Here is a 14,167-nt window from a genome sequence, read left to right as displayed (position 1 = left end):
AATGGAGATTGCAGTGATGGGAGACACAGAGGGATGACTGATGAATGGAGATTGCAGTGATGGGAGACACAGAGGGGTGACTGATGAATGGAGGTTGCAGTGATGGGAGACACAGAGGGGTTACTGATGAATGGAAATTGCAGTGATGGGTGACACAGAGGGGTGACTGATGAATGGAGATTGCAGTGATGGGAGACACAGAGGGGGTGACTGATGAATGGAGATTGCAGTGATGGGAGACACAGAGGGGTGACTGATGAATGGAGATTTCAGTGATGGGAGACACAGAAGTATGACTGATGAATGGAGATTGCAGTGATGGGAGACACAGAGGGATGACTGATGAATGGGGATTGCAGTGATGGGAGACACAGAGGGGTGACTGATGAATGGAGGTTGCAGTGATGGGAGACACAGAGGGGTGAATGATGAATGGAGATTGCAGTGATGGGTGACACAGAGGGGTGACTGATGAATGGAGATTGCAGTGATGGGAGACACAGAGGGGGTGAGTGATGAATGGAGATTGCAGTGATGGGAGACACAGAAGTATGACTGATGAATGGAGATTGCAGTGATGGGAGACACAGGGGGGTGACTGATGAATGGAGGTTGCAGTGGTGGGAGACACAGAGGGGTGACTGATGAATGGAGATTGCAGTGATGGGTGACACAGAGGGGTGACTGATGAATGGAGGTTGCAGTGATGGGAGACACAGAGGGATGACTGATGAATGGAGGTTGCAGTGATGGGAGACACAGAGGGATGACTGATGAATGGGAATTGCAGTGATGGGAGACACAGAGGGGTGACTGATGAATGGAGATTGCAGTGATGGGAGACACAGAGGGATGACTGATGAATGGAGATTGCAGTGATGGGAGACACAGAGGGGTGACTGATGAATGGAGGTTGCAGTGATGGGAGACACAGAGGGGTGACTGATGAATGGAGATTGCAGTGATGGGAGACACAGAGGGATGACTGACGAATGGGGATTGCAGTGATGGGAGACACAGAGGGGTGACTGATGAATGGAGGTTGCAGTGATGGGAGACACAGAGAGGTGACTGATGAATGGAGATTGCAGTGATGGGAGACACAGAGGGGTGACTGATGAATGGAGATTGCAGTGATGGGAGATACAGAGGGATGACTGATGAATGGAGATTGCAGTGATGGGAGACACAGAGGGGTGACTGATGAATGGAGGTTGCAGTGATGGGAGACACAGGGGTGACTGATGAATGGAGATTGCAGTGATCGGAGACACAGAGGGATGACTGACGAATGGGGATTGCAGTGATGGGAGACACAGAGGGGTGACTGATGAATGGAGATTGCAGTGTTGGGAGACACAGAGGGGTGATTGATGAATGGAGATTGCAGTGTTGGGAGACACAGAGGGGTGATTGATGAATGGAGGTTGCAGTGATGGGAGACACAGAGGGGTGACTGATGAATGGAGATTGCAGTGATGGGAGACACAGAGGGATGACTGACGAATGGGGATTGCAGTGATGGGAGACACAGAGGGGTTACTGATGAATGGAGGTTGCAGTGATGGGAGACACAGAGGGGTGACTGATGAATGGAGATTGCAGTGATGGGAGACACAGAGGGATGACTGATGAATGGAGATTGCAGTGATGGGAGACACAGAAGTATGACTGATGAATGGGGATTGCAGTGATGGGAGACACAGAGGGGTGACTGATGAATGGAGGTTGCAGTGATGGGAGACACAGAGGGGTGACTGATGAATGGAGATTGCAGTGATGGGTGACACAGAGGGGTGATTGATGAATGGAGATTGCAGTGATGGGAGACACAGAGGGAGTGACTGATGAATGGGGATTGCAGTGATGGGTGACACAGAGGGGTGACTGATGAATGGAGATTGCAGTGATGGGAGACACAGAGGGGGTGACTGATGAATGGGGATTGCAGTGATGGGTGACACAGAGGGGTGACTGATGAATGGAGATTGCAGTGATGGGAGACACAGAGGGGTGACTGATGAATGGAGGTTGCAGTGATGGGAGACACAGAGGGATGACTGATGAATGGAGGTTGCAGTGATGGGAGACACAGAGGGATGACTGATGAATGGAGATTGCAGTGATGGGTGACACAGAGGGGTGACTGATGAATGGAGATTGCAGTGATGGGAGACACAGAGGGGGTGACTGATGAATGGAGATTGCAGTGATGGGAGACACAGAAGTATGACTGATGAATGGAGATGGCAGTGATGGGAGACACAGAGGGATGACTGATGAATGGGGATTGCAGTGATGGGAGACACAGAGGGGTGACTGATGAATGGAGGTTGCAGTGATGGGAGACACAGAGGGGTGACTGATGAATGGAGATTGCAGTGATGGGAGACACAGAAGTATGACTGATGAATGGAGATTGCAGTGATGGGAGACACAGAGGGATGACTGATGAATGGAGATTGCAGTGATGGGAGACACAGAGGGGTGACTGATGAATGGAGGTTGCAGTGATGGGAGACACAGAGGGGTTACTGATGAATGGAGATTGCAGTGATGGGTGACACAGAGGGGTGACTGATGAATGGAGATTGCAGTGATGGGAGACACAGAGGGGGTGACTGATGAATGGAGATTGCAGTGATGGGAGACACAGAGGGGTAACTGATGAATGGAGATTGCAGTGATGGGAGACACAGAAGTATGACTGATGAATGGAGATTGCAGTGATGGGAGACACAGAGGGATGACTGATGAATGGGGATTGCAGTGATGGGAGACACAGAGGGGTGACTGATGAATGGAGGTTGCAGTGATGGGAGACACAGAGGGGTGACTGATGAATGGAGATTGCAGTGATGGGTGACACAGAGGGGTGACTGATGAATGGAGATTGCAGTGATGGGAGACACAGAGGGGGTGAGTGATGAATGGAGATTGCAGTGATGGGAGACACAGAAGTATGACTGATGAATGGAGATTGCAGTGATGGGAGACACAGAGGGGGTGACTGATGAATGGGGATTGCAGTGATGGGTGACACAGAGGGATGACTGATGAATGGGAATTGCAGTGTTGGGAGACACAGAGGGATGACTGACGAATGGGAATTGCAGTGATGGGAGACACAGAGGGATGACTGACGAATGGGGATTGCAGTGATGGGAGACACAGAGGGATGACTGACGAATGGGGATTGCAGTGATGGGAGACACAGAGGGGAGACTGATGAATGGGGTTTGCAGTGATGGGAGACACAGAGGGGAGACTGATGAATGGGGATTGCAGTGATGGGAGACACAGAGGGAGTGACTGATGAATGGGGATTGCAGTGATGGGAGACACAGAGGGGTGACTGACGAATGGAGCTTGAAGTGAAGTGAGGAAATATGGATGATCGCTGGTTTACTGAAAATAAAATGTTAGGGACCAGTCGTGTTTGTATTAAAACTGTTGGTTTGAGAGATAATGAGAGGGCTCCAGCAGTGGATAAGCTGAGACGTGAGTAAGTTAAGTGATGAAAACAATAAAACCCTAGAATTATACTTCCAGACAGAGAGAAAAAAACTAGGAGGAAAGAAGAGCAGCAGTGTTCTTTCATATTTATCAACATTCATCCCTCCATGATCACCATATATATATATATATATATATATATATAAAAATCACAAGTTCTCTGGACATTATCACATTGCATTCAGCTGTTGCTTCCAAATTTCCTACACCACAATACTGACTAAATTTCATAATTGCTGAATTAGCATTAAATGCACTACGACATCCTGAAAATGCAAATACACCATATCAGCACAAACTAACAGCCACCCCCAGTTAGGCTTGTCAACTGCATGATCTATCTCAGCTTTCCAGAAATCCCCAGCGATGCTTGTCTTTAGATAATTTGGTTCATTCACTCCCTGTGATATAACAAGAAATGGCTGAAGGCACTAGATATTGCAGAAACTCTGGGACCTGACAACATTCTGACGATTGTACTAGAGAGCAGTGCCCCAAGCCCAGCTGTTCCAATACAGTTACAACACTGGCATCTACCCAGACAATGTACAAAATTGTCTTGTCCATAAAAAAAGGACAAACCCAATCTGGTCAATTCTCATCCATCATCTTACTCTCTACCATCAGCAGTCTGTCATTGGAATGTGTCATTGACAGTGTGTACACAACCTGCTCACCAATAATTAGCCAGTGTAGGTCAGGCCACTTGGTTCTTGACCTTGTTACAACCTTAGAACAGACATGGACACAAAAGATGAATTCAATTGTGGGGTTACAGTAATTTCCCTTGCAAAATTAGGGAGAAATCAGACCTAGAGGTTCACGTACATTGTTCTTTGAAGGTTGTATCACATATAGATAGGGTGGTTAAGAAGGCATTCAGCATGCTTGCCTTCCTGGCTCAGGTCTTTGAATATAGGCGTTGGGGCATCATGTTGAGGTTAGACAGACGTTGGTGAGGCTCTTCTGGAATACTGAGTCCAGTCCTGGTCACCCAGTTATAGGAAGGATATTACTAAGCTGGAGAGGGTCCAGAAGAGATGAACCAGGATGTTGCCAGGTTTGGAGGGTTTGAGTTATAAAGAGAGACTGGATAGGCTGAGACATCTTTCACTGGAGCATAGAAGGTTAAGACGTGACTTTATAGAGATTTAATAAAATCATGAGGGTTATAGATAAGGTGAATAGTGGGTGTCTTTTTCCTAGGGTGGGGAATTTCAAAACCAGAGGTTGTATTAAGGTTGTATTAAGGTGAGAGGAGAAAGATTTTAAAAAGACACAGAGAATGGTTTGCATGTGGAATGAACTTCCAGAGGAAGTGGTGGATATGGGTACAATAACATTTTAAAGATATCTGAATAAGTACATGAATAAGAAATATTTGGAGGGATATGGACCGAGTGCAGGCAGGGACTAGTTTAGCTTGGAATTATGGTTGGCATGGACTGATTGGACTGAAGGATCTGTTTATGTGCTGCATGACTCTAAGACTCAAACCAAGATTAGCATCAAGGAGCCCTTATAAAACTGATGCCATTGAGAATCAGATCACAGGATCCATCTGAAGTTGCATGTATCACAAAGGAGGATGGGTGCACCTTTTGGAGGTCAATCATCCCAGTCCAAAGAAATCTCCAGGAGATCCTCAGGGTAGTCTCCTTGGCCTGACCACCTTCAGTCGCTCCAATGACCTTCCCTTCATCAGATGGTCAGAAATAGGAATGGTCACTGATGATTTCACAACATTCATGAGCTTTGTGATGATCCACAAAACAGAAGTCAGGAATGTGATGGAATAATCACTGTTTGTCCAGGTAGGGACAGCAGCAACGTCAGGAGACTGGATAGTATGGAGGCTAAAAGAGTCAGCCAAACTAGTATCTCAGCCGCCACCTTCAACAATCATTCCCTCCACCAGCAATGCTCAACAGTGTGTGTCATCTATAAGAATGAGAAGTTTTATCTAGAAGGTCAAGGACAGCAGATGCATGTGGATGCCACCACCTGCAAGTTCTCCACCAAGCCACAAAGCATCCTGGTTTGGAAATATGTTACCATTTCTTCAGTGTCACTGGGTCAAAATCTCAGAGCTCCCTTCAACAGTGTGGATGTACTGACACTAAATAGACTTTACCGGTTCAAGATGAAAGCTCACCATCACCTATTTGAGACAACTGAGGGAGGGACAATAAATACTGGCATAGACAGCAACAAACACATCCCATGAATGAGTAAAGAGAGCCCTTCTTTCTTTCACAGGGTCAGGGCAGCAGATGACAAGTTCAGGGCAGATGACAAGAAAAATTGCTCTGCAACAAGGGTTCAGCACATCAGCACGTGGAATGGTTAAATCCACGCCAATTTACTCATTTAAAAAAAAACTGCACTGCAAGTGAAAATTATAGGGTTGGTATTCTGGGAGGATGAGATCAAATGGGCCTCAGGGCCTTCTTCATCCAAAGCCCTCTTATGAGCTGAACGACAATGGACAATGGCAATCATTCAGAGTTGCTCAATGTGAGACACCACAGTGTGATGGAATTTGCATGGATGCCAGAAACATCTGCATGCATTGATACTTCAGACATCCATTTGTTCCTCTTGAATAAATGGCACGAGAGGCTTTGGAACACTGCTTGTAAACAAGCGGATGAAATGATGTTCCTGTTCACTTGTACACAGTCACAGTCTGATGAAATAGAGGAGCAATCTGATCTGAGAATTTCCTCAACACCTCCCCCCCCCCCCAATTAATCTCCACATCAATGGCACACCTTGGCTGCAAGTTTGCACTCTCCTCAAGATGCACGTCAATAACTCCTCCAGAATTCTTTAACAGCACCTCCCAACCCCACACCTCCACCCTCTAGAAGGATCAGGGCACCAGTTTTATAGAAACTCTCCTACCCCTCACACCTTCACTCGAGCATTTCTCATGGCTGGTCCCTAGCTATCACCACTGCGTGTACACCATCACCGCACAGGATGCAGGGGTTCAAGAAGGTGACTGAGCACCACCTCCTCAGCATATCGGATTGGACAATAAATGTCAGCCTTGCCAGTGGCATGTGTGCCCCTGGAAATCTTTTTAAAATAATAACTTATTTCCCTGAGCTCATAAGATACCTTTTTCTCCTCCCCCACCCCCAATTTGATAGTGCTCATCTTGTTGGCATTCTGTTTGTGATTTAAATTTATGTTCCTTTCCTTGATAACCCCCTGAAGTTACTGATCACCAGTTGGGAATCTCATTCACTGTGTCAAAGGCATCTCCCGGCTGACAAAGCGAATAGCCGTATGGGAGCCACAAGAGAAAAAGTCAGCAGTCTACCCAACCGTTAGATTCTGCATCGCTCCAATCAATTTGATCCTTTTCTGATACTCGCATGCTTGTATTGGTCACTGGATACCTATAAGGAGCAGGAACCATGGCCAATTTCCATATCCCTGGCTGACATATATAAATACAATTTTCCCAGCCAACTGAGAGACTGCATTCAAAAGAAGATACAGGCAAGTTAATTTGGAATATTCTTGGTCTCAGTGTCCCAGATAATCACAAGGTTATAGTTGCTAATAAAGATATCGAGCGTGCTCAAATTCAATGGTTCAACAAACCCAACCTGGTGGCAACACAGTCATAACAGTTTAACACAACTATAATAATGGAAATTGGAACACAAAATAGGAATGGTCTTTCAATATCATATTACAGTATTATTTCTTTAGTCTATGTGTCAACGCCTGAGTAACTAGGCCATGTTTGAGTAACGTTTTGGATTCCAAGCACTCAAGGTATCCAAGGATATACTTGTTTGAGTGAAACAATAATCTGCATTGGTCACTGGTTACCATTGAGCAGAACTTCAACTGGACCCGCCACATAAACACAGTGGCTACAACAGCAGGTCAGAGGCAAGGAATATTGTGGTGAGTAACTCAACCCCTGACTCCCCAAAGCCTGCCCAGCCTCTTCGAGGAGAAAGTGAAGGCCACAGATGCTGCAGAAGTTAGAGGTGAAAATTGTGGTGCTGGAAAAGCACAGCCGGTCAGGTAGCATCCAAGGAGCAGGAGAGTCGATGTTTCAAGAATAAGCCCTTCGTCAGGAAAGGGCTTATGCCCTAAATGCTGACTTTCGTACTCCTCGGATGTTGCCTGACCAGCTGCGCTTTTCTGGAGCCAAACTTTTCGATTACCATTTGCAAAGCACAAGTTAGGAGTGTGATGGAATACTCCCACTGCCCCAACAACACTCAAGAAGCTTGACACCACGCAGGACAAGGCAACACGCATGATTTGCACCACATCACAAATATACACTCGCTTCACCGATAACGCTCAGTCGCAGCAGTATGGACTAATTACAAGATGCACTGCAGAAATTCACCAATGATCCTTAGGCAGCACCTTCCAACCCCATGAATACTTCCATCTAGAAGGACAAGTGAAGCAGATACTTGGAAATATGACGATTCCCTCCAAGCCAGCCACCATCCTGAGTTGAAAATATATCACCGTTCTTTCACTGTCACTGGATCAAATCTTGAAATTCCCTCCCTAAGGGGCATTGTGGGTCAACCTACAGCAGGTGGACTGCAGTGGTTTAGAATGGCAGCTCATTACCACTTTCTCCAGGGCAACTGGGAAAGGCAATAAATGCCGGCCAGCCAGTGACACCCATATCCCCAAGTAAATTTTTAAAAAGTTTTAAAAGATATTTTACAAAATAGTTGGTGTTGCAGCACTCTCATTAGTGCAAATGATTAAAGTAGCCCATATTTATTATCTTCTAAAATGGAATGATGATTATGAAATGAATTTTGGTCAATGTATGCCTCACTTTCATTAAGAAAAAACAATTATTTTGATTGACAAAAGACAGCAAAATCTCTGTGTTAAGAAGCATGACCTAGATCAACAACACAGCCCTTCTAAATGGAAAAGAATGTACCAAAAACTGCTTAAACTGATCAATGCTGAACAAAGGCTGATTACTCCACTAATTCAATGTACTCCCATTCACAAGTCACACTATCTATTTATTACACACTGCTTTTCTACAAGAAAGAAACATTTTGAGTTAATAAGACCAATCTGAGGTTGAAAAGAACTATGAAGTCTTCACAAAGTATCATTCGATTTTGATAAAGAAAGAACTAATTAGGACCGCGGATGAAGATTTCAAAGGTATATAGAAACAGTTCCAGGATATATTGAGATAAAGCCCTGAAGAAGGGCCTATGCCCGCAACGTCGATTCTCCTGTTCCCTGGATGCTGCCTGACCTGCTGCGCTTTTCCAGCAACACATTTTCAGCTGTATTGAGATAAAGAAAAGAAAATGAGATTGAAGATGAGAAGGATAGGTTGTGATGAAGATGATGCACAGCATGATGATTCCAGACACACTAGAGCAATGAATTACTGTATTCTAACAGATGAAAGGCTTAACAGACAATCAATTTTTCAATGTATAATTTCAGTTACATCACACTGCAAATTTTTGCTATAAATTCTGTGTTACGATCGAGCCCTCCACAATCACCTGATGAAGGAGCAGCGCTCCGAAAGCTAGTGTGCTTCCAATTAAACCTGTTGGACTATAACCTGGTGTTGTGTGATTTTTAACTTAGAGCAATGAAAGTTGCATCCCAAGAATTGCAATAAGATTTTTTCTTATCCCACACTTGCCCATATTCTTCTAGGCAATCATAATAATGTCACCATCTGAATGTAAGTAGTACAATATTTGATTGACACTTGTCTGGATAGAAAGGACTTGGTGAAAAGTTTTTATTGAAGGTCCACTGGAAACTGTGATAAGGAGGGAAGAGATGAATGGCCAAAATCTAAATATCATTCCAAAGTTTTATTAAGTGGTAAAGGGGTCTTAGTTCAACAATGTTCTGATCCAACAACAACTAATCTTTCCCCATGACACACATTTTATCTTCGCCATCCTCCTCTGCGGTCAGAGCTACTTCTGTCTTCTCAACTGATAGTGCTGTTCAAGTACAATAACACAATGATTTATGCATCATTCAATAAATGCCCTTTTGCTGGTTCAAAGAAAAAGTGGTGATCTTATCGGTAACTCTGCAGAAAGTTTTCAAATCCAATGAATGAATAAAAACATCTCTAGGACATAGTGCACAGCACCTCCTCTTGGCTGGATGAGATTGAGCTTATAGTTTATAAAGTGGGGGAAACACGTATGGTTTTCAGGATGAGTGAACAGCCCAAATTCATGGCCAGCTTTTCATAGGTTTTCATGCACCATTGAGTTGTGATAACATCACTGTCAGCTGTCCTTTGAATGAAGGCTGACATTCACTCAGAGCCATGAGTTTCTGCCTGGATCTTTACTTACTTAATTCATTCACAGGCAGCTATGAGTCAATCACATTGATGTGGGTCTGGATTCACATGTAGGCCTATTCAGGAAAGGAGAATGGTTTCCTTCCCTGAAGGACCTTAGTAAACCAGATAGGGTTTTCCTACAATCAACGACAGTTGCATAATCAGCATTAGACTCTTAATTCCAGATTTGTTACGGAATTCAAATTCCACCCATGGTGGGATTCCAACCCTGGTCCCCAGAACATTAGCTAGGTCTCTGGACTCATCAGCTAAATAATACCTTTAGGTTGTCACCTTCTCGTGTTAAGTGACTGAACAAGCTGACTTTGACTCATACATCTTTCAGCACATAGTGTAGGATACCCCACAAGGTAGTAATCTGTAGTATAGGATTTTTTTTTCTCTGCCATTATTTCATTTGAACTTAAAGCATGATGAAGTTTGATAGATACATTGTGACTATTTTGAATCATCGGTAGCAAGTCCCTTCCCAGTCATTCATGTCAGTGCATCTGTGCTTGGAGGCGAGTTGTAGAGAGTCTTTGTCGTGTTTTCTTCATCCTGTCATGGGCCATTGGCCATTCCAGAGTTCAGAAAATGGGACCCAGTAGGAGTGTCAATTTTCAGCTCAGTTTGCGAGAGGTTTGCCTGAATGCTTGTGTAATTGGCTTCACAAAGAACACAAGGATCTGTCTGATATCCTCCCACTGAATCCAGAGGATGTGGTGGCAGCATGCCTGGTGGAGCCTCTCATGTCTTTATGTGTCACTCACACACAGTCCAGATCTCACTGTGGTACAAGAAGGTGGTGATAACACGGTACACTCAGAAAGTTTGCTAACTTGTCCAGACATTTGCAGTCAAACACACATTACTACAGTTTGTTAGAAGACTGAATTGGCACAGCTGATTGTGAGTTGGATCTCCTCATAAATCGTGCTCTTTTGAGAGAGCTGACTGCCAATGTATCTGCTTAATATGCTCAATATGTTCTAGTTGTCCCCTTCAACATATACGGGAAGTGGAATATTCAGCTGACCAGCTCTGGATTGATGAGTTCTGTTTCAGCAACATTTAAGGACAGACTGAGTTCCTCTCAGAATTGCATTAGCTTGCACATCAGGGTTTGAGCTACAGGGAGAGGATGAATAAGCTGGGGCTATTTTCCCTGGAGCATCGGAGGCTGAGGGGTGACCTTACAGAAGTTTAGAAAAGCATAGATAAGTTAAAAAGACAAGCTCTTTTTCCCAGGGTAGCCGAGTCCAAAACTAGAGGGCAGAGGTTTAAGATGAGAGGGGAAAGATTTAAACCGGCCTAAGGAGCAACGTTTTCATGCAGAGGGTGGTCCGTGTATGGAACGAGTTACCAAAGGAAGTGGTGAGGCTGGTAAAATTACAACATTTAAAAGGCATCTGGATTGGTATATGAATAGGAAAGGTTTAGACAGATATGGGCCAAATGCTGACAAATGGGACAATGTTAATTTAGGATATCTGGCTGGCATGGATGAATTGGACTGAAGGGTCTGTTTCCGTGCTGTACATCTCTATGACACTATGGTGCAGACTGGACAACAGCAAGACTTTTCCATTTGGGCAATATTTAAAGTTCTCATCAGGGGGCAGTCCGTCTTTGCAGCAGTTAACAAACATAACCACACTCAGCTAGATTATAAAGAATATGGGAGCTATCACACCAACTCTCTTGACACTAGTTTGGATGTTAAAGATGTCTATTCCAGTTCTTCCAATGAAAGCAATTGCAGTCATGTCATTGTGAAGCAATGGTAAGATTGTGATGAAGCTCCCTGGACATCCAGATCTTTGCAGTTACAGTGTCACATGATTTAATGAGTTTCAGACTTCAATCAGCTCAACGAATATTATGAAGAGTCCAGTTATGGCTCTAGATATTTTCTTTGATTTGTCTGACAACAAAACCCATGTCAGAGGTTCCTCAGGAAAGTCTAAAGCTGTACACTATTTCTTGGAGGATTCCTACACCACAGGAAGCAAGCAATTGAAGAGAATTTTTTTCACTTCCATGGACAGCAGGAAAATACCTAGAAACTTCCACTGCATGATTTCTTGAAGTGGAGATTGAACTGGGGTGGACAGAGTTAAAAATCACACAACATCACGTTATAGTCTGTCAGGGTTATTTGAATGTACAAGCTTTCGGAACACTGTTCCTTCATCAGGTAATCACAGCGCTCCAAAAGCTTGTACTTTCAAATGAACCTGTTGGACTTTAACCTGGTGTTGTATGATTTTTGACTCATTACTTGAAGGCAGTTGAAAGAGTCATAACCCTGAAGTCAGGAAGATGGGGGGAGGTGGGAGTGAAACGCTGCCCTCCCTAATCCATACAATGAATGCATGGGGTCTTGATGAGAGCAAAAGCCAAACAAAGGCCATCTCAGCTGGAATAGCTAGGAGGGCCACAGACTGTATTGTTTCGTCAGCCACATGATTGCTTGCTGGAGTTCCCTCATCAATCTTGGCTGACCTATGGGTTCTATGTGGGTGCTAAGGTATAGCCTGGAGACTTGCAAAATTCTGAACACAATGTTTAGCATTGAATGTGATTCTGCTAATTGATAGAACTTGCTGAATAATCCCGAGTTAATATGAGATAATTAGATTAGATTCCCTACAGTGTGGAAACAGGCCCTTTGGCCCAACAAGTCCACACCGACCCTCTGACTAATGCACCTAACACTACGGGCAATTTAGCATGGCCAATTCACCTGACCAACACATCTTTGGACTGTGGGAGGAAACCGGAGCACCCAGAGTAAACTCACACAGACACAGGGAGAATGTGCAAACTCCACACAGACAGTCGCTCGAGGCTGGAATTGAACCTGGGACCCTGGTGCTGCAAGGCAGCAGTGCCGCCCCTTTGTTTTTGAAAAATATGGAATAAAGAGGAAATTGTGCATGAAATGAACATTTTTTTTCACTATTGAGAGGAGACAAGAAAGCATTCTCGTAAAGGCTGCAGTCAGGAAGTGGGTGAGGGAGAGCAACTTAGTGAAATTACAAACATGAGGGCAGTGGCACTCAGCAAACCAATGGAGGTGACAAGTAAGCAGGACCTTCTTAATTTCATTATAGGACCTTAAAAAGGCCTTAGCAAGCTACTTTCATGCATGGATGGTATCAATATTCCAGAATTCCCTCATTTCAGGAAAGGTTCTATCATTCTGGAAAATAGCAAATACAACCCTGCCATTCCAGAAGGGAGAGAGAGAGAGAGAGAGAGAGAGAGAGAAAGCAGGAATCCATAGGTTTGATGTCTGACCTGGGGAAGGTGTTTGAATCGACCATTACATAGAGTATAGCAATGCACAAAGAAAATAACAAAGTAGTCAGAAAGAGTGAACATGGATTCATCAAAGAGAAATCGTGTTTAACCAGTTTAGAGTTCTTTGAAGGAGTGACACACATTGTGGATAAAGGGGAATCTGAAAACACACTGCACATAGGTTTCCAGAAGGCATGTGATAAGGCCACACCAGAAGTTACTGTGAAATCTGGAAGCTCATGTTATAGTGGGGAATGTATTAGCTTGGACTAAAGCATGGACTGGCTAGCAGAAAACCTTTTCCCCGGGTACAACAGAGTGTTACAAGGAGACATAAATTTAAGGTGAAGGGTGAAAGGTATGGGGGGGAATGTCAGGGGTAGGTTCTTTACCCAGAGAGTGGTGGGGGCGTGGAATGCGCTGCCTGTGGGAACGGCAGAGTCAGAATCATTGGTGACCTTTAAGCGGCAATTGGATAGGTACATGGATAGGTGCTTAAGCTAGGACAAGTGTTCGGCACAACATCGTGGGCCGAAGGGCCTGTTCTGTGTTGTATTGTTCTATGTTCTATGTTCTAAAACAGAGAGTGTACATCGTGGGTCTTTGTCTGGATGTAAGAGTGGAGTGGGTTCAGGGCTGAGGCCTCAACTTTTCACAGTGTCTATCAATAACTTAAGTGAAGGTAGCAAAGGCATGGTGGCTAAATTCACAGATGATACCAAGATAGGTAGGAAATTATGTTGTGAAGAAGATACAAGGAGGCTGCGACAGACCTGGACAGGTTGTGTGAACAGGCAAAAATCTGGCAGATGGAGCAAAATGTGGGAAAACTGTTCACTTTAGCTGGAAGAACAAAAAGAAGTGTTGCTTAAAAAGAGAATGACTGCAGAATAAGGTGCAGAGGCATTTAGATGTTCTACTGCATGAGTCACAGAACATTTTCATGCAAGTAAACAAATGGGATGCTATCGTTTATTACGACAG

At 44.3% G+C, this 14,167-nt stretch overlaps 1 protein-coding gene across 4 annotated transcripts in view; it reads right to left on the bottom strand.

The window, feature by feature from the left end:
- daam2 (dishevelled associated activator of morphogenesis 2) overlaps nucleotides 1-14,167 on the bottom strand; it is a 342,206-nt gene that overhangs the window by 295,278 nt on the left and 32,761 nt on the right. The window lies entirely within an intron of this gene.

The sequence above is a fragment of the Chiloscyllium plagiosum genome, unplaced genomic scaffold (assembly GCF_037043375.1).
Source record: "Chiloscyllium plagiosum isolate Xiang-an unplaced genomic scaffold, Cpla_swu_hap1 HiC_scaffold_3, whole genome shotgun sequence".
In the NCBI taxonomy this organism is placed as follows: Eukaryota; Metazoa; Chordata; class Chondrichthyes; order Orectolobiformes; family Hemiscylliidae; genus Chiloscyllium; species Chiloscyllium plagiosum.
This window is presented reverse-complemented; position numbering and strand designations above follow the sequence as displayed.